The sequence below is a fragment of the Scyliorhinus torazame genome, chromosome 1 (genome assembly GCF_047496885.1).
Source record: "Scyliorhinus torazame isolate Kashiwa2021f chromosome 1, sScyTor2.1, whole genome shotgun sequence".
Classification (NCBI taxonomy): domain Eukaryota; kingdom Metazoa; phylum Chordata; class Chondrichthyes; order Carcharhiniformes; family Scyliorhinidae; genus Scyliorhinus; species Scyliorhinus torazame.
In genome coordinates this window covers 250,053,330-250,072,693 of record NC_092707.1, presented here as the reverse complement: position 1 = coordinate 250,072,693, position 19,364 = coordinate 250,053,330, and the positions used below count along the sequence as shown (strand labels likewise).

The 19,364-nt window shown below is 47.7% G+C and overlaps 1 long non-coding RNA gene across 1 annotated transcript in view; it reads left to right on the top strand.

Moving 5' to 3' along the window:
* The first annotated feature begins 980 nt into the window (after positions 1–980).
* LOC140410170 (uncharacterized) overlaps positions 981–19,364 on the top strand; it is a 125,352-nt gene continuing 106,968 nt past the window's right edge. Inside the window, exon 1 of the long non-coding RNA XR_011940637.1 lies at positions 981–1,144. This is a non-coding gene — a long non-coding RNA (uncharacterized lncRNA). The remainder of the gene's footprint in view (positions 1,145–19,364) is intronic.

Sequence of the window (19,364 nt, the reverse complement as noted above, 5' to 3'; positions counted from 1 at the left end):
GAGAGATTTGTAGCATTTCTCTGTTTGAGAACTGTGGGGAGGCCCCGAGGAACACCCCCTTACCCCCCTCCACCTGGTAAGGACCTCACAGGCCGATCCATTGCAGTGCCAACCTGGCACCTGGACATCCTGGCAGTATCACCTGGGTACCCTGACACTGCCAGGGTGCCTGTGTGGCATTGCCATGGTGCCAATCTGGATGTGCCAAAGTGCCCAGGTGTCAGAGGGAGTGGCAGGTTGCCATCCTGCCCTGTCCCCGACCACATGAGGGTCTTCAGTGGCCATGGAGTCCCCCCAGGTGCCATTATGACTGATCGACATTTGTGGAAACCAGTACTAAACGGCGTTCTGGCGAGGTCTCCAGCGTTATGTGCAGCGGTAGGTCCCGGGCGCCAGGAGAATTCCACAAACGCACATATAGATTAGCCTAATAGCTCATTCAAATATGCAGATCTGGATCACACCCACTGAGGGTGAGATCAGATCGCAACATCTCATGAGATTTCATTAAATCTCACAAGGCATTTTGAGTGTTGAAAATCTTGAGAGGCCTTTCGCAAGATTCAGCGGCCAAGTCCCGACAGCAAGTCGGGCACGATGAGGCCACTGAATCGCTCCCAATGTCTCTAATGATCTACTCCCCAGGAAACTTTCTTCCTATAAACAGTATTCCATTCGCACTACTTTGGCAAACTATATCCGTGGCTGGAATGAATTATGATCCAGTGCCTTTCAAATCAGGATTTGTTAAAACCTTACCGCAGCAGTCAGACACACGGACTAACCCAGCTTTTTAATCATCACTGCACCAGATATATTTAACACAGAATATGTATGAAATTCCTACATTCATCACAAAAATGGAGTTCTCATAAATGGAGACTGAGAGTAAGAGTTTCAAACCTGAAGGGTCGGCTTTAAGAAAAATCAGGTTGATAGTTCCATGATGTTTTTAAAGCCAGTCTTTCTGGTCACTTTCACTGACAGTTTGCTGCGTTGCTGCTTCCAACCTTTGGGCAACTTGGTGGTTTAATTTTATTTTAAAGCCGGCCAGGAAATCATTAAGCCGCCCGTTGGTCCTATTTGTTGCAGTGGCTTTCAATGTCACGAGAAAGCTCTTGATTGAAAATCTGGGCGTAAAATGGTAAGTGTTAAATCCCTGGAATTAGTTGTGAACCAATTGGGTGCTGTGGAGGTGGGTGGAGGTGGGGGTGGGGGAACCTTTAAGATCATTCTGGATGTTTGAGATGAACTGGGCCAGCTGGCTTTTGTCATCCACAATTATCTTGTGAACATTGGATGGTATCATTGCTGGAGTTCTGTTTATTTTGTCGCTAATGGGAGTTTATTGTGAGGGATTTGTGTGGGTGAAATTGCAGGCACAGGAGTACATTATGAGTTCTTGGAGGATCGGCAACCTGTTTTACACTGTACATGATTCTCAAGTCTTTTTCCATTGACTTCAATCTAGCCCTTTTTAAAAAAATCTTTCATTGGCATTTTCAAAAATATATACAGTAACGTTCGTGTTTATTTATTGTACAGTGTAACAAAAAAAGTATTTTGTCTTACGTTACTTTATTTACAGATTGCTGCCGTCTAGTTCGGCTAATCCTCCCACCCCCCACTAGCCCCCCCCCCCCCCTCCAAGCCCCCTTTCCCTAACCCCTCCCCATCTCCCCCACCCACCCCCCTTGCTATTCTCCCTGGTCGATCAGGGGGCGTGCTCCTTGTAATGATATATAGCCAGACATGTAACTAAAGGGTTAATCACAACACCTAGCTGTGGCACTACCAGTAGAGGGCACCACCAGATCACACTATATAACTGGGCTCCCAAAGGCTCTTGATCTCTTTCCACGCAGGAGTAGTTAGATAGCAGTCGTGCAGCAGAGTCAGGTCACAGCCTAGCCACCCCGTGTAGTTCAGATACAGTTTATATAGTTATTTCTCATTAATTTATTTCTAGAGTTAGTTCAGTAGAGTGTCAAACTCATTCATTAGTTTTATCGTTCTTTAATAAATTTGTTTACTTTACATCGAAGACTCGTGTATTCTTCAAGATCATCTGCAACCAGTAACGACTGATATTACTTTAACCAAGTAATACAACATGCTACCAGGAGTAGCAATATAATATAACACACCTTCTTCTCCTTGCTGCCCCCTTTCTCTTCTCCCTTTGTTGGCTTCAGCCATGTTGTTTTTTGTCGTGGATGGGTGGGGAGGGGGAATCTTGCCCTTATTGACTACTTTTGCAATAGTTGTCTACTATTACCCCACTCCATCTTGGTGCTTTAATGATTTTTTGTAGTATTAAAATATCGCGATAAAGTTATGTTGCATAGTAGATATTGAAAATATATTGCAGTGAGATGCAGCAATCAGCAGAGTCTCCACATTTGTCGATCAAGAAAGCACAGACACAATTGTGAACCATTCAGTCTTTGTCCTCTGGCCTGTTAATAGCGGTATCATACAGAGACACCCGAGGGCTCCAAGGCTTCTCACTGACAGTGAAGATCCATGGTGTTCAATCATTTCACTTTGTTGCTCAAGAGTCTTTCTATCTGATGTGACCATTGATAAAGTAAAATCCAATTACACTTCATGTATGGAATAATTATATTGAACAATATGCACCCAGACAGGAGAGTTTTCTGCTTCTGCTACAGAATGGAAAAGGTCTCCTTCAGTTTAAGTCATCTGAGTCATTTGGAAATCAGACATCACTGTATAGTGAATGGTTATCATTAAATTCTTACTGTGCTCTGCAAAAGAACCCAATTTATGCTTTGTAACAAAAATGCTCGAGATATATGAAGCTTCAAGATATTCACTCAGTAACAACCCTGAAATCAGTCAATCAAACATATCGGTTGCACATTGCATTAAAAAATCTGGGGCGAAATTCTCCCCCAACGGCGCGATGTCTGCCGACTGGCGCCAAACACGGCGCCAATCAGACGGGCATCGCGCCGGCCCAAAGGTGCGGAATGCTCCGCATCTTTGGCGGCCTAGCCCCAACATTGAGGGGTTAGGCCGACGCCGGAGGGATTTCCGCCCCGCCAGCTGGCGGAAATGGCGTTTGTTGCCCCGCCAGCTGGCGCGGAAATGCGGCGCATGCGCGGGAGCGTCAGTGGCCGCTGTCAGTTTCCCGCGCATGCGCAGTGGGGAGAGTCTCTTCCGCCTCCGCCATGGTGGAGGCCGTAGCGGAGGCGGAAGGGAAAGAGTGCCCCCATGGCACAGGCCCGCCCGCGGATCGGTGGGCCCCGATCGCGGGCCAGGCCACCGTGGGGGCACCCCCCGGGGTCAGATCGCCCCGCGCCCCCCCCCCCCTCAGGACCCCGGAGCCCGCCCACGCCGCCTGGTCCCGCCGGTAAATACCAGGTTTGATTTACGCCGGCGGGACAGGCAATTTCTGGGCGGGACTTCGGCCCATCCGGGCCGGAGAATCCAGCGGGGGGTCCCGCCAACCGGCGCGGCCCGATTCCCGCCCAGATCTCCGGGAGCGGAGACTTCGGCGGGGGGTCGGAGAATGACGCCCCTGTTTCTTAAATAATGAGTCAAGCTAAAAAGATTCCCACCTGTCATCAACCACCAAAGAGACTATTATGAAACACATCATCAATATAATATAATATGATTGCAATTTATCGAATGTATAAGTAATATGATATGATGCAGTTGCAATTCTCGAGAGAGAGAGAGAGAGAGAGCGAGTGGTAAAAGCTGGTGCAAGTCCCAACAATTGAAACTGAAAAGGAAGTCTGGCAGCCAATGATCTATTCTTGAAGTGTAGCCACTGCAGTGAAATTGACATTTCAACTTTTTTTAAAAGATGGTCACCCATGAAGATGCCTGAAGGTCTTTCCCGCTCTCAACAATTGTCAAGATTTTTAGAATTAATTTTTTTTTTTTTTTAAAGTATTTCTATTAAGGTTTTGCAGAATTCTCCATAATAAAACAGTAGTAACAATAATAATAAAACAAACTAGAGTGAACTTTAACTTAGTGCAAAAAGAGAATATACAATAACAATTAAATAGATATTACCCCACGCGACTCAGTCTTCCCACACCATCCCAATGAACCACACACACCCCCACACACCCCCGCCCCCATGGATTGCTGCTGCTGCCGAGTAAACTTTCCCCGAGTAAGTTGACGAATGGCTGCCATCTCCGAGAGAACCCTAGCATAGACCCTCTTAAGGCAAATTTTATTTTCTCGAGGCTGAGACCACCCCCCCATCTGCTCCATAAAACCCTTCAGTTCCTTAGTCACTGCCCGTCGCTTCCCTGTCCTGGGCTTCAACCGGTCCAGCTCGGGGTCAATAACCATGTTAAAGTCTCCCCCCATGATCAGGTTGTGTGACTCTAAGTCCGGGATTTTGCCTAGCATGCATCTCATAAATTCCACATCATCCCAATTCGGTGCGGAGACGTTCACAAACACCACCCGGATCTCCTCCCACTTTCCACTCACCATTATATACCTGCCCCCTTATCTGCCACAATTCTCCCAGCCTCGAATGCCACACCCTTACTGATCAGAATTGCTATCCCCTTGGTCTTCGAATCCAGCCCTGAATGGAACACCTGGCCTACCCATCCCTTTCTCAATCTCGTGTGATCTGCAAGCTTTAAATGTGTCTCCTGAAGCATTGCTACGTCTGCCTTTAACCCCTTTAGATGCGCGAACACGTGCGCTCTTTTGACCGGCCCATTCAAACCCCTCACATTCCACTTGATCAGCCTGGACGGGGGGCAACCCCCGCCCCCGTGCCGACTAGCCATTGCCCTTTTTTGGCCAACCCTGAGCCCGCGCCCTTCGCTTCCTCGAGCGCCCCCACAGGGAGCCCCCGACCCTCAATTGGTACCCTGAAATTGATACCTCCTCTGTCAGCAAAGCAGCATCCCCCCCTCCCATCCCCCCCCCCCCAACAGCCCCACAGCCCAAACCCCCCGCCAAGCACCAGCTGAGCACTTGCTCACCCCCCACTACGCTCCCGAGACTCAGCTGACCCATGCTGACTCCGGCAGCTCCCGCCCCTGCCGCCGATCAGACTGTCGCCTCATTGTCCGGACCCCTCTCCCCACATGAATAAACCAATTAACCTACCTCTCCAGCCCCCGTGAATAAATAGTAATACGAAACGAAAAATAAACAGAAGATACTAACATAGCCCCGTGAGGAGACATTTGTTGAACCAAGGCTCCAACTTCCCGAAAAATCGCACGAAGTACAGGGCCCCCTCCCCCCTCCGTATCTCAACTTTGCCGAAAACACTGCACCCTCCACCCACCACCACAGCCCTTACACACACCCAACATTGTATATAATCTTATATTAGAAACGGTACCGTGTTACACAGCCCCACCGCCGCATTCCACCAAAGCTTAACTGTCCTTTAATTCGAGTCCAGCTTTTCTTGTTTGACGCATGACCACGCCTCATCCGGCGTCTCAAAATAGTGATGCCGTTCCTCGTGAGTGACCCATAGCCTCGCTGGGTGTAGCATCCCAAATTTCACCCCCTTGCTGAAGAGGGTCGCCTTCACCCGGTTGAATCCAGCACGCCTCTTGGCCAGCTCTGCAGATGCGTATCACGCTGATCTCCCACCTGCTGCTCCGTTCTTTTTTTGCCCACCGCAAGACAAGTTTCTTGTCCGAGAAGCGATGGAATCTCACCACCATGGCCCTCGGTGGTTCATTCGCCTTGGGCTTCCTTGCGAGGGCTCTGTGCGCCCCGTCCAGCTCCAGGGGTTGAGGGAATACCCCCGTCCCTATCAGCGTCTCCAGCATCTTGGACACAAATGCTCCTGCATCCGACCCCTCCATACCTTCGGGGAGGCTCACAATTCTCAAGTTCTGTCGCCCTGACCTGTTTTCTAGGTCCTCCAGCCTCTCCTGCCACTTCTTGTGGGGTCATCCTGCGCCTCCACCTTAAGGGCCAATACGACCAACTCGTCCTCATGGTCGGGTAGCTTTTTCTCCATCTCCTAAATCGCTTTCCCTTGTGTCGCCTGAGTTGCGATCATTTGGTCTATTGCTGCCTTCATCAGGGCCAGCATGTCCTTTTTAAGATCAGCAAAGCAGCCCCTAAGGAACTCCTGTTGCTCCTGTGACCACTGCGCCCATGCACCCTGGCCTATACCGGCCGTCATGCCGTGCCTCAGCGCCCGCTCCGCACGCTTCTGTATGTTGGGACTTAAATGCTTCACCCGGCCACTCCTGGTCCAGCTATCCATACAACAGAGAGGGAATCCTTTTGGCAGTGTTCGCTTCACCAATCTGCCCCAAAACATCCGTGAAAACTCTTGAAAAAAGGTCCGAGAGTCCATTCCAGACGGGAGCAGCCGAATGCGCGACCTATTCCTCCATGGCCGCCACCGGAAGCCAAGATTTTTAGAAATTAACTGTCAATTAAACTGACAGTTTACTAAGAGTGGGAACTGACAGTAGAGCAATGTTTGGAGGAGAAGCAGGTTGAGGAAAGACAGAACTCCTCCTTCACTCACAATCTGTCTCTCCCATGTTGGGGAGATATATGTTGATATATGTAATTCCTTCCATCTGTGCTTTGACTTCAGGTGATCTGCTTACCAAGCTGATTCCCCAGCGATTTTGCGTGGTGCTGTCCCTGTCCCTCTCTCCCTCATGCTGATTGGTCTGTAAAGTTATGATCAGACCTGCAGATATGAGTGTACTATTGTGAGCTTACTTTTGAAACTCTCATGTTGTCTTCCCGTGAAGACTTGTTGAATGCAACCTAATGTGGAAAATATTGAGACACGACAAGACTAAGCATTCAGTACTCAAGTTCGTCATTGCCCCAGCTCTTCCAAACACAGATTCCTTCACTTGTGCTCTTGCCATTCCTCCAGAGACAGAATCTATGATTGGAGAAGCAGTAAGGACGGGAGAGAGGGAGCCCGTGGTTGGAGGAACTGGAGCAGTTGCCCAGGCCGTTCCTACTGGCCATCACACAGGTGTCTTTTAGCTGCACTGAACAATTAGTGACAAAATCTTCTGGGAGGTCAAGGAGCAGAAACAAAAGATAAAAGAACAGGAGGGAGTCTCCACTGGTAACAGAGGAGCTGTCACTCAGTCTCGTGCCAGGCCGGACCCTCCCAGGGAACTGGAACATTGCTTCCAGTGAGACTGCGTTACCTTGAGCGAGGTGAGTGAGTGCTGTGTCCAGGGAGGGAGGAGGGAACTTAGGCAACAGCAAGTGAATGAGACCATCCCCTCTACTCCCCTCATTCCCTTCTACAACTCTCCCACAATGGAATAATGTGAGCTGCAGCATGTTCCTTCTTTTCCACACAGAACAGGTAGTGGGAATATACAAAACAAAACGTGAAATGTTTTCTTGCAATCTGGGTTGGCAGTATTGGATCTTTCGCCCAATATCCTGTCACTGTGTATAATGGTGCAATGTGCAGAATATGTTAACGAAGGCTGAGGCCATCCCCAAAATCAGTGTTATCATCTGCACAGTGTTATAAATAGCTAATGGGATCATTTCCTGCCAAATTAATAATATTGCACAATGCTCCTGAAGTAAAATGCTTTGTTTAATAGTTGTGGATGGACCACCAATAGGCTGCTGACAAACTAATACCACATTTTATCATTGCTGCTCTTAATATTAATAACCCACGCTCTATTTATCTGACAATATTTATAACCAGTTACCAATAATGGGCATTGTCATTTTACGAGGAACTTTCTGTGACAGTTGGGTGAATTGATTGGTGAATCTTGAAAGAGGAAAATATAGCATGCATGATCGAAGAGAAGGATTAAGGGGTCAGGGAATGGCAGTAAGGGGCCTGGAAAAAGAAGCGCCAATGCCTATAATTTGTCTCCCTGGATCTGGTGCTACCCCAGTGGCTGCAACATGGTGGATAGGCCGCAGATTTTCAGGGGATGAGATGTGTCATGTGAGAGTACCTTTAAGAAATGGGTGTTTATAAATGGGTATGTATATAAATATCTGTAGTGAGAGTACCTTTAAGAAATGGGTGTTTACTACTGCAGTGATGTCAGGGATTGGGTGGAGCTGGGCTGTCTGTCAGCTTTTTACTTTTGTTTTAGGCTGTTTGCTGCAGCGTGTGTTTTAATTTTGTTTTCAGAGCTGGATAGCTGCAGTCACAGCCAGAAGGGGTATTAGTCTCTCTCTCTGTAATCTAAAAACTGTAAATCGATCCTTTGGTGATTTAGAACTAATAACTGCTCTCAGTAGTGACTTTAACCTGATGTGCTTCTGTTAAAGGTTTTGTTTTTAAGTCTTCTGGATGTTAAAAGGAAAGCTTAAAGGATTACTTAGCGTTGTATTCTTTGGGGGTTATATTTGAATTAATGGTTGCTAAGATGTTCACTGCTTGTTTTAAAAAGGTTAACTTGAGTTCATAGAATAAACATTGTTTTGCTTTAAAATACTTTTCCATTTCTGCTGTACCACACCTGTAGAGTGGGCCGTGTGCTCCCCATACCACAATCTATTAAAAGTTGTGGGTCAGGTGAATTCCATGATACACTTTGGGGTTCTCTAAACCCTGGCCCATAACAGATGTCAGTTGGCTATGGAGGGTGATCCAATAACAACTTACATCTTAGAAGGCCCAAATTTGGACTGCACCACCTTGACCTGGCTATCAGCATATTGGGCCGCTGGTTGTCTGATAGACAACAGCAAGGGCACAGGGAGAATGGCAGTGGTGGGAAGATGAATGCTGTCACCTTGAGTGAGATCAGCAGGTTCTTGCTCCATGGAATTACTGCCACCCCTCCCGGGCAGTGCCTCAGCAATCGTAGCGATCTGTTGGCGGACACTTTGCACCCTGTAATCCACAACCAGGATGGTAGCAGTCTGAGATAGCATGACAGCAAAGCTGACTCTGCATGACCTCAACCTGAGCCTTCACTGCAGCACTCAGACATCTGGTGGAACCTGCTTGTGCTGTAATGGAAGCTGAGACATTTGCTTTCAGACACTGCATCATAGTAAGATATAGTTGCCCACCAGCTCCATGTGAGAAAATACAGGTTCTTGAGCTCAACAGAAAGCCCTTGCTTGGGAATTTCTTGACATTGACAGTAGGCTTCCCATGCAGCAAGCGTGTTGTTGTTCAAGCGTCAGCAGCTTTCTTCTCTAGGGATTTCTTTAAACACCAACAACTACAGAATCAGATTTTTGTCTTTAACAAGGTCATGTTTCAGGGCAAGTGATGGCGCAGTGGTATTGTCACTGGACTATTAATCCAGAGGCTCAAGGCAATGATCCCGGTTTTGAATCCCACCATGGCAAATGGTAAATTTGAACTCAATAAAAATACGGTGTCAGTTTTCATAAAAAACCATCAGGGTCACTAATTAGGGAACAAAATCTCCCACCTTTACCTGCTCTGGGTACTCCAGATCCACAGTAATGTGATGGACTATTAAATGCCCTCTGAAATGACCAAGCAGTCACTCCGTTCAAAGGAAATTAGGGATGGCCAAGCTAGTGACTCCCACATCCAATGAATGATTTTTTTTTTAAATCCATACAATACAATTCCTTAGGATTATTTGATTCTTTATTATTGAGTGCACAATTCACGATAAGAACTCAGATGCCACGTTTTACAATTCCAGTCTGACTGCAACACGCAGTGCTTTACTCAAAATACTTATACCAATTCTAACTTTTGATTTATACATTTCATGCATAGCATCACTAAATCATAATAGATCAAAAGTCATACAATGCAGACTTCAGATGACATGTAACTATGAAGATACATTTATTTCCATCTCAGTCTCTCCCAATGATTCTTTACCATGCTTATATGGTCCACTTAAGCACTTCAATTACTTTTTTCTATATTGTTATGGGCGAGGCGTTTTCAGAACCCCAAAATGTATCATGGAGTTCAACCAACCTCCCCCTTTAATGTATTGTTGCTTTTCCGAGCACACGGCTTGGACACGTGGGATTTTAAACACAAAACAATGTTTATTCCATGAACTCAACTTAACATCTGAAATAAACATTGGATCTCTTAACACCCCTTACTTCAAAGATAACTCCGAAAATATTGCAACAGTAAATAATTCCTCAAAATGTTCCTTCAAACTTCCCAGAGACTTAACACCTTTAAACAGAATCACATCAGGTTAAAGGCTTTACTATTATGAGTTTAAATCACCCAAATGATCCAAAGATAGTCTTTCATGGCAGAGATTACAGCAAATCCAGCTCACTGCAAAACACAGACACTCCAAAACACTTCAAATTCCCGGCACACTCAGCTCCCGCGCTGTTTTCAGAGTCCTGGCTCCCTCAGCTCCCGCGCTGTTTTCCCTTGGGCTTTCCTTTACCACTCGAACAAACCCCACTGTCTTATCCTGTTTTACCACATCAGCCTTCCCAGTGCTTTTCTTCAACCACCAACACTGTGACTTTACATAGCCTGGTTTATTACAGTGAAAACATCTGAAACTTTTCATTTCTTTTCCACCCTCCTGGATTTCTTTTTTAATCTGAGGTACACTCTCTTTATTGTCTCCCATCAGATCACCTTTACCTTTACCACTTGAGTATTTCTCATGACCCCAGTTTCTATCCCTCACCGGCTGAAACTGATGTCAGAAACCAAGCCTTGATGTATGAGCTTATTCATAATCATCTGCAATTTCCGCTGCTAATCTCGCAGTTTTAACCCTCTGTTCTTCCACATGAGTTCTCACTACATCAGGAATTGAATTTTTAAACTCCTCCAAAAGTCTAATTTCTCTGAGAGCTTCATACGTTTGGTCTATTTTCAAAGCCCTTATCCACCTATCAAAATTACTCTGTTTGAGCCTTTCAAACTCCATGTATGTTTGACCAAATTCTTTCCTTAAATTTCTAAACCTTTGTCTGTAAGCTTCAGGCACTAGCTCATACGCACTTAAGATGGATTCCTTCACCTCCTCATACGTTCCAGATACCTACTCTGGTAGTGATGCAAACACTTCACTAGCCCTACCTACCAGCTTTGTTTGAATCAGTAATACCCACATGTCCTGTGGCCATTGCATTTGTTTAGCTACCTTCTCAAATGAAATGAAAAAGGCTTCTACCTCCCTCTCGTCAAACCTTGGCAATGCTTGGACATATTTAAATAGATCCCCACCACGTCTTCGACTATGACGCTCTGTCTCATTATCCTCATCCATCTCCTCCAACTGTACGTGTCCCTTTGCGTCTGCCAATTTTAACTGATTTTCATGTTCCAGAGCCATTTTCCGAAGTTCAAACTCTCTCTCTTTTTCCCTTTCCTCGCTATCTCTTTCTTTGTTTCTTTCTTCTCTCTCCTTTTCTTTTTCCTCTCTATCTCTTTCTCTTTCTTTTTCCGCTCTCTCTCTTTCGTATTCGAGCCGCTTTAATTCTTTCTCATGTTCCATTTGTTTAATTTGCAACTGAATTTTTGCCATTTCCCATGAGTCAAACTCTATCTCAGGCAACTTTAAATGCTTAACCACCGCCATAATTACCTCATCTTTTCGCATTTTGTCAGGTAATGTTAACTGCAATGTTTTGCCAGACCCAAAAGTCTGCTTTTCGTCTCTGTCCGTAAAGTACTGCATGTGACAGTCTCCACGCCCCAAAACTTCTGAGCCTCTGAAAGAGCCATTGTCCACAACACACTACCCACTTAAACTAAATTACCACACTGGAAAAGCAACAATCCTTCACTGTCTTTAAGTTCACAAAAGCCAATCCAATAGATAGACTTTTATCCCATTCGAGCCCCCAATTGTTATGGGCGAGGCGTTTTCGGAACCCCAAAATGTATCATGGAGTTCAACCAACCTCCCCCTTTAATGTATTTGTTGCTTTTCCTAGCACACGGCTTGTTCCCTAGGTGTGGGATTACAATTATGGACACGTGGGTTTTTAAACACAAAACATTGTTTATTCCATGAACTCAACTTAACATCTTAAGTAAACATTGGATCTCTTAACACCCCTTACTTCAAAGATAACTCCAAAAATATTACAACAATAAATAATTCCTCAAAATGTTCCTTCAAACTTCCAAGAGACTTAACACCTTTAAACAGAATCACATCATGTTAAAGGCTTTACTATTATGAGTTTAAATCACCCAAATGATCCAGAGATAGTCTTTCATGGCAAAAATCACAGCAAATCCAGCTCACTGCAAAACACAGACACTCCCCAAGCTCTTTTCCTCCAAACTGAAATTTCAAAATGGCTGAACTGCTCAGCTCTACCCACTCTCTGGCATCACTGTTTTCTTAAAGGTACATTGCTTAAACATCCATGTCTTAAAGGTACTCTCACATGACAATATGCAATGACCAAACATGTCCCAAACCATCAAGGCATGAATGAGTGACACTTCCATTCCTTCAACCCTTCAGAAAAGGCTGTTTTAACTCATTGTGTGCTGGTCCCACAAACAATGAGAAATATTGATTTACATGGGTAGTGAACTCCTATACCCACACTTTACACTTTTCAGTAGCCTACCGTTTAATGTCTATTTCCTTACCTTATTTGCTCTCCCCAAATGCAATATTTCTCATTGCTCTGGTTTTAAATTCACTACCCATTACACAGTCAATTTTTGCATTATCTTCAAGCTCATTAAAGATACCTCTTACCTTTAATTTTAAAATATTTATGCATACTACTAAAGCAAGGGACCTTATATTGAGCACATTGGAAGCGGCCCTACAGTCACAAAAACGTCTGTTGATGTTTTGCTTCTTGTCATTTAACTAATTTTGGTCCAACTTTCCTCTATCCTTTAGACCCCATTGTCTGCCACGTTGAATCTGCTCAAAAAGCTTGCTAAAATGTACATTTAGACAACATCAAACATGCTACCACCATCAATGCTCCTTGGTTAACTTGTTAACCTTGTAATTATTGTCGAAATTGTACTAAACAAGTGATGCAGAGGGCCATCAACAAACAATTTTCCAGTTGAAATTAACCCAATGCAACTTTCATCTTTCTTACAATTTAGTTTGCAGTCCCCTTACTGTCCTTGCTATGTGCAAATTAACTGTCACTATCGGCATCTAAATCGACAAGTGATTTCACCCCTATGAAGTAACTCATTTGATTGATGAACACCCTGAGGTGAGGGGTGCTGTATACTTCAATTTATAACTGTGCCTCCCACGGCCTGAACCCAAGATAGTGGCTGTGGTGAAATTTCAGGGGCGAAATTCTCCCCCAACGGCAGGATAACTTTGTTAACTTTGTAATTTAAAAAAAAAAAAGTATTTATAAAAAAAAAAAGACAAATTTTAATTTTAATTAATTGACAGTTAGAGGGGTGCTGTGCTCTGACTGTGAGATGTGGCAGGTCCGGGAGGCTTCCAGCGTCCTGGATGGCTTCATCTGCAGAAAGTGCACCCAACTGCAGCTCCTCACAGACCGCATGGTTCGGTTGGAGCAGCAATTGGATGCACTTAGGAGCATGCAGGTGGCGGAAAGCGTCATAGATCGCAGTTATGTAAGTGTGGTCACACCCAAGGTGCAGGCAGAGAAATGGGTGACCACCAGAATGGGCAGGCAGTCAGTGCAGGAATCCCCTGTGGTTGTCCCCCTCTCGAACAGATATACCCCTTTGGATACTGTCGGGGGGGATAGCCTATCAGGGGAAAACAGCAGCAGCCAGAGCAGTGGCACCACGGCTGGCTCTGATGTTCAGAAGGGAGGGTCAAAGCGCAGAAGAGTAATAGTTATAGGGGACTCTATAGTCAGGGGAACAGATAGGCGCTTCTGTGGACGTGAAAGAGACTCCAGGATGGTATGTTGCCTCCCTGGTGCCAGGGTCCAGGATGTCTCCGAACGGGTAGAGGGAATCCTGAAGGGGGAGGGCAAACAGGTAGAGGTCGTTGTACATATTGGTACTAACGACATAGGCAGGAAGAGGCATGAGGTCCTGCAGCAGGAGTTCAGGGAGCTAGGCAGAAAGTTAAAAGACAGGACCTCGAGGGTTGTAATCTCGGGATTACTCCCTGTGCCACGTGCCAGTGAGGCTAGAAATAGGAAGATAGAGCAGACAAACACGTGGCTAAACAGCTGGTGTAGGAGGGAGGGTTTCGGTTATCTGGACCACTGGGAGCTCTTCCGGGGCAGGTGTGACCTGTATAAGATGGACGGGTTGCATCTAAACCGGAGAGGCATAAATATCCTGGCCGCGAGATTTGCTAGTGTCACACGGGAGGGTTTAAACTAGTATGGCAGGGGGGTGGGCACGGGAGCAATAGGTCAGAAGGTGAGAGCGTTGAGGGAGAACTAGGGAATATGGACAGTGTGGCTCTGAGGCAGAGCAGACGGGGAGAAGTTGCTGAACACAGCGGGTCTGGTGGCCTGAAGTGCATATGTTTTAATGCAAGGAGCATTACGGGTAAGGCAGATGAACTTAGAGCTTGGATTACTACTTGGAACTATGATGTTGTTGCCATTACAGAGACCTGGTTGAGGGAAGGGCAGGATTGGCAGCTAAACGTTCCAGGATTTAGATGTTTCAGGCGGGATAGAGGGGGATGTAAAAGGGGAGGCGGAGTTGCGCTACTTGTTCAGGAGAGTATCACAGCTATACAGCGAGAGGACACCTCAGAGGGCAGTGAGGCTATATGGGTAGAGATCAGGAATAAGAAGGGTGCAGTCACAATGTTGGGGGTATACTACAGGCCTCCCAACAGCCAGCGGGAGATAGAGGAGCAGATAGGTAGACAGATTTTGGAAAAGAGTAAAAACAACAGGGTTGTGGTGATGGGAGACTTCAACTTCCCCAATATTGACTGGGACTCACTTAGTGCCAGGGGCTTAGACGGGGCAGAGTTTGTAAGGAGCATCCAGGAGGGCTTCTTAAAACAATATGTAAACAGTCCAACTAGGGAAGAGGCGGTACTGGACCTGGTATTGGGGAATGAGCCCGGCCAGGTGGTAGATGTTTCAGTAGGGGAGCATTTCGGTAACAGTGACCACAATTCAGTAAGTTTTAAAGTACTGGTGGACAAGGATAAGAGTGGTCCGAGGATGAATGTGCTAAATTGGGGGAAGGCTAATTATAACAATATTAGGCGGGAACTGAAGAGCATAGATTGGGGGCGGATGTTTGAGGGCAAATCAACATCTGACATGTGGGAGGCTTTCAAGTGTCAGTTGATAGGAATACAGGACAGGCATGTTCCTGTGAGGAAGAAAGACAAATACGGCAATTTTCGGGAACCTTGGATGACGAATGATATTGTAGGCCTCGTCAAAAAGAAAAAGGAGGCATTTGTCAGGGCTAAAAGGCTGGGAACAGACGAAGCCTGTGTGGCATATAAGGAAAGTAGGAAGGAACTTAAGCAGGGAGTCAGGAGGGCTAGAAGGGGTCATGAAAAGTCATTGGCAAATAGGGTTAAGGAAAATCCCAAGGCTTTTTACACTTACATAAAAAGCAAGAGGGTAGCCAGGGAAAGGGTTGGCCCACTGAAGGATAGGCAAGGGAATCTATGTGTGGAGCCAGAGGAAATGGGCGAGGTACTAAATGAATACTTTGCATCAGTATTCACCAAAGAGAAGGAATTGGTAGATGTTGAGTCTGGAGAAGGGGGTGTAGATAGCCTGGGTCACATTGTGATCCAAAAAGACGAGGTGTTGGGTGTCTTAAAAAATATTAAGGTAGATAAGTCCCCAGGGCCGGATGGGATCTACCCCAGAATACTGAAGGAGGCTGGAGAGGAAATTGCTGAGGCCTTGACAGAAATCTTTGGATCCTCGCTGTCTTCAGGGGATGTCCCGGAGGACTGGAGAATAGCCAATGTTGTTCCTCTGTTTAAGAAGGGTGGCAGGGATAATCCCGGGAACTACAGGCCGGTGAGCCTTACTTCAGTGGTAGGGAAATTACTGGAGAGAATTCTTCGAGACAGGATCTACTCCCATTTGGAAGCAAATGGACGTATTAGTGAGAGGCAGCACGGTTTTGTGAAGGGGAGGTCGTGTCTCACTAACTTGATAGAGTTTTTCGAGGAGGTCACTAAGATGATTGATGCAGGTAGGGCAGTAGATGTTGTCTATATGGACTTCAGTAAGGCCTTTGACAAGGTCCCTCATGGTAGACTAGTACAAAAGGTGAAGTCACACGGGATCAGGGGTGAACTGGCAAGGTGGATACAGAACTGGCTAGGCCATAGAAGGCAGAGGGTAGCAATGGAGGGATGCTTTTCTAATTGGAGGGCTGTGACCAGTGGTGTTCCACAGGGATCAGTGCTGGGACCTTTGCTCTTTGTAGTATATATAAATGATTTGGAGGAAAATGTAACTGGTCTGATTAGTAAGTTTGCAGACGACACAAAGGTTGGTGGAATTGCGGATAGCGATGAGGACTGTCTGAGGATACAGCAGGATTTAGATTGTCTGGAGACTTGGGCGGAGAGATGGCAGATGGAGTTTAACCTGGACAAATGTGAGGTAATGCATTTTGGAAGGGCTAATGCAGGTAGGGAATATACAGTGAATGGTAGAACCCTCAAGAGTATTGAAAGTCAAAGAGATCTAGGAGTACAGGTCCACAGATCACTGAAAGGGGCTACACAGGTGGAGAAGGTAGTCAAGAAGGCATACGGCATGCTTGCCTTCATTGGCCGGGGCATTGAGTATAAGAATTGGCAAGTCATGTTGCAGCTGTATAGAACCTTAGTTAGGCCACACTTGGAGTATAGTGTTCAATTCTGGTCGCCACACTACCAGAAGGATGTAGAGGCTTTAGAGAGGGTGCAGAAGAGATTTACCAGAATGTTGCCTGGTATGGAGGGCATAAGCTATGAGGAGCGATTGAATAAACTCGGTTTGTTCTCACTGGAACGAAGGAGGTTGAGGGGCGACCTGATAGAGGTATACAAAATTATGAGGGGCATAGACAGAGTGGATAGTCAGAGGCTTTTCCCCAGGGTAGAGGGGTCAATTACTAGGGGGCATAGGTTTAAGGTGAGAGGGGCAAAGTTTAGAGTAGATGTACGAGGCAAGTTTTTTATGCAGAGGGTAGTGGGTGCCTGGAACTCACTACCGGAGGAGGTAGTGGAGGCAGGGACGATAGGGACATTTAAGGGGCATCTTGACAAATATATGAATAGGATGGGAATAGAAGGATACGGACCCAGGAAGTGTAGAAGATTGTAGTTTAGTCGGGCAGTATGGTCGGCACGGGCTTGGAGGGCCGAAGGGCCTGTTCCTGTGCTGTACATTTCTTTGTTCTTGACTGGCGCCAAAGCCGGCGCAAATCAGACGGGCATCGCGCCGGCAAAAAGGTGCGGAAGTCTCCGCATCTTTGGCGGCCTAGCCCCAACATTGAGGGGCTAGGCCGACGCCGGAGGGATTTCCGCCCCGCCAGCTGGCGGAAATGGCGTTTGTTGCCCCGCCAGCTGGCGCGGAAATGCGGCGCATGCGCGGGAGCGTCAGCGGCCGCTGTCAGTTTCCCCGCGCATGCGCGGGAGCGTTAGCGGCCGCTGAAAGTTTCCCGCGCATGCGCAGTGGGGAGAGTCTCTTCCGCCTCCGCCATGGTGGAGACCGTGGCGGAGGCGGAAGGGAAAGAGTGCCCCCACGGCACAGGCCCGCCCGCGGATCGGTGGGCCCCGTTCGTGGGCCAGGCCACCGTGGGGGCACCCCCCAGGGTCAGATTGCCCCGCGCCCCCCCCAGGACCCCGGAGCCCGCCCACGCCACCTGGTCCCGCCAGTAAATACCAGGTTTGATTTACGTCGGCGGGACAGGCAATTCCTGGGCGGGACTTTGGCCCATCCGGGCCGGAGAATCCAGCGGGGGGTCCCGCCAACCGGCGCGGCTGGATTCCCGCCCCCGCCCAATCTCCGGGAGCGGAGACTTCGGCGGGGGCGGGGGCGGGATTCACGGCGGCCAACGGCCATTCTCCGACCCGGCGGGGGGTCGGAGAATGACGCCCCAGAACTCTAACTATCTCAGGATTCCTGTTTAAAGAACATAAAAGAAAGCCAATTCTCGATTGAAGCATGACAACAAAACCAAGGCAAATAAAAGAGGTATTAAGATCCCAAACCAGATCCAAACATGGGCGAGATTCTCCGACCCCCCGCCGGGTCGGAGAATCGCCGGGGGCTGGCGTGAATCCCGCCCCCGCCAGTTGCCGAATTCTCCGGCACCGGGTATTCAGCAGGGGGCGGGAATCGCGCCGCGCCGGTTGGCGGGCCCCCCCCCGCGATTCTCCGGCCGGATGGGCTAAAGTCCCGCCGCTAAAATGCCTGTCCCGCCGGCGTAGATTAAACAACCTACCTTACCGGCGGGACAAGGCGGCGCGGGCGGGCTCCGGAGTCCTGGAGAGGGCGCGGGGCGATCTGGCCCTGGGGGGTGCCCCCACGGTGGCCTGGCCCGCGATTGGGGCCCACCGATCCGCGGGCGGGCCTGTGCCGTGGGGGCACTCTTTCCCTTCCACCTTCGCCATGGTCTCCACCGTGGCGGAGGCAGAAGCGACTCCCTCCACTGCGCGTGCGTGGGAATGCCGTCAGCAGCCGCTAACGCTCCCGCGCATGCGTCGCCCGGAGATGTCATTTGCGCGCCAGCTGGCGGGGCACCAAAGGCCTTTTCCGCCAGCTGGCGGGGCGGAAATTCGTCCGGCACGGGCTTAGCCCCTTAAGGTTGGGGCTCGGCCCCCCAAGATGCGGAGCATTCCGCACCTTTGGGGCGGCGCGATGCCCGACTGATTTGCGCCATTTTGGGCGCTAGTCGGCGGACATCGCGCCAATACCAGAGAATTTCGCCCCATTTGTTCGACTACTGGACAAAAAGTCCAAACACTTTTGTTGAATTTGTAAAACTCTGAGTAAAGGATACCACGATCCAGGAATGATCCCATGAACAAATAGGGACATGTTATGTTAAAACAAACATTATTATTAACACAGGATTAAACTGCATTGATATCACAGAAAATAGCTTACAATTAACAGTGAAACAATTCTGAACAATAAAATAAAACACTTTAACTTCTAACTGATACCTTCTCTACCTCCAATCAAGGAGAACTCATCACAAGTCAAAAGCTACTTGTAAACACAGTACTTGCGATATACTTGAATCGAGATTTTTTGGAAATACTGCTTGAAGAGAGAGAGAGATCCTGGGTGGGATTCTCCGATATTGAGGCAGAGTGTCCACGCCGTCGGGAACGCCGCCGCGTTTCAGGACGCTGCGAAACGGCCTCGGGCACGATCGATTCAGGCCCCGATAAGAGGCCAGCAGCGGGGCCGCGAGAATCGTGGTGGGCATGGTGCCAGAGCGGCGGCGTCATCGCGCGATGACCAGCTGATGCCGCGCGGTGTCA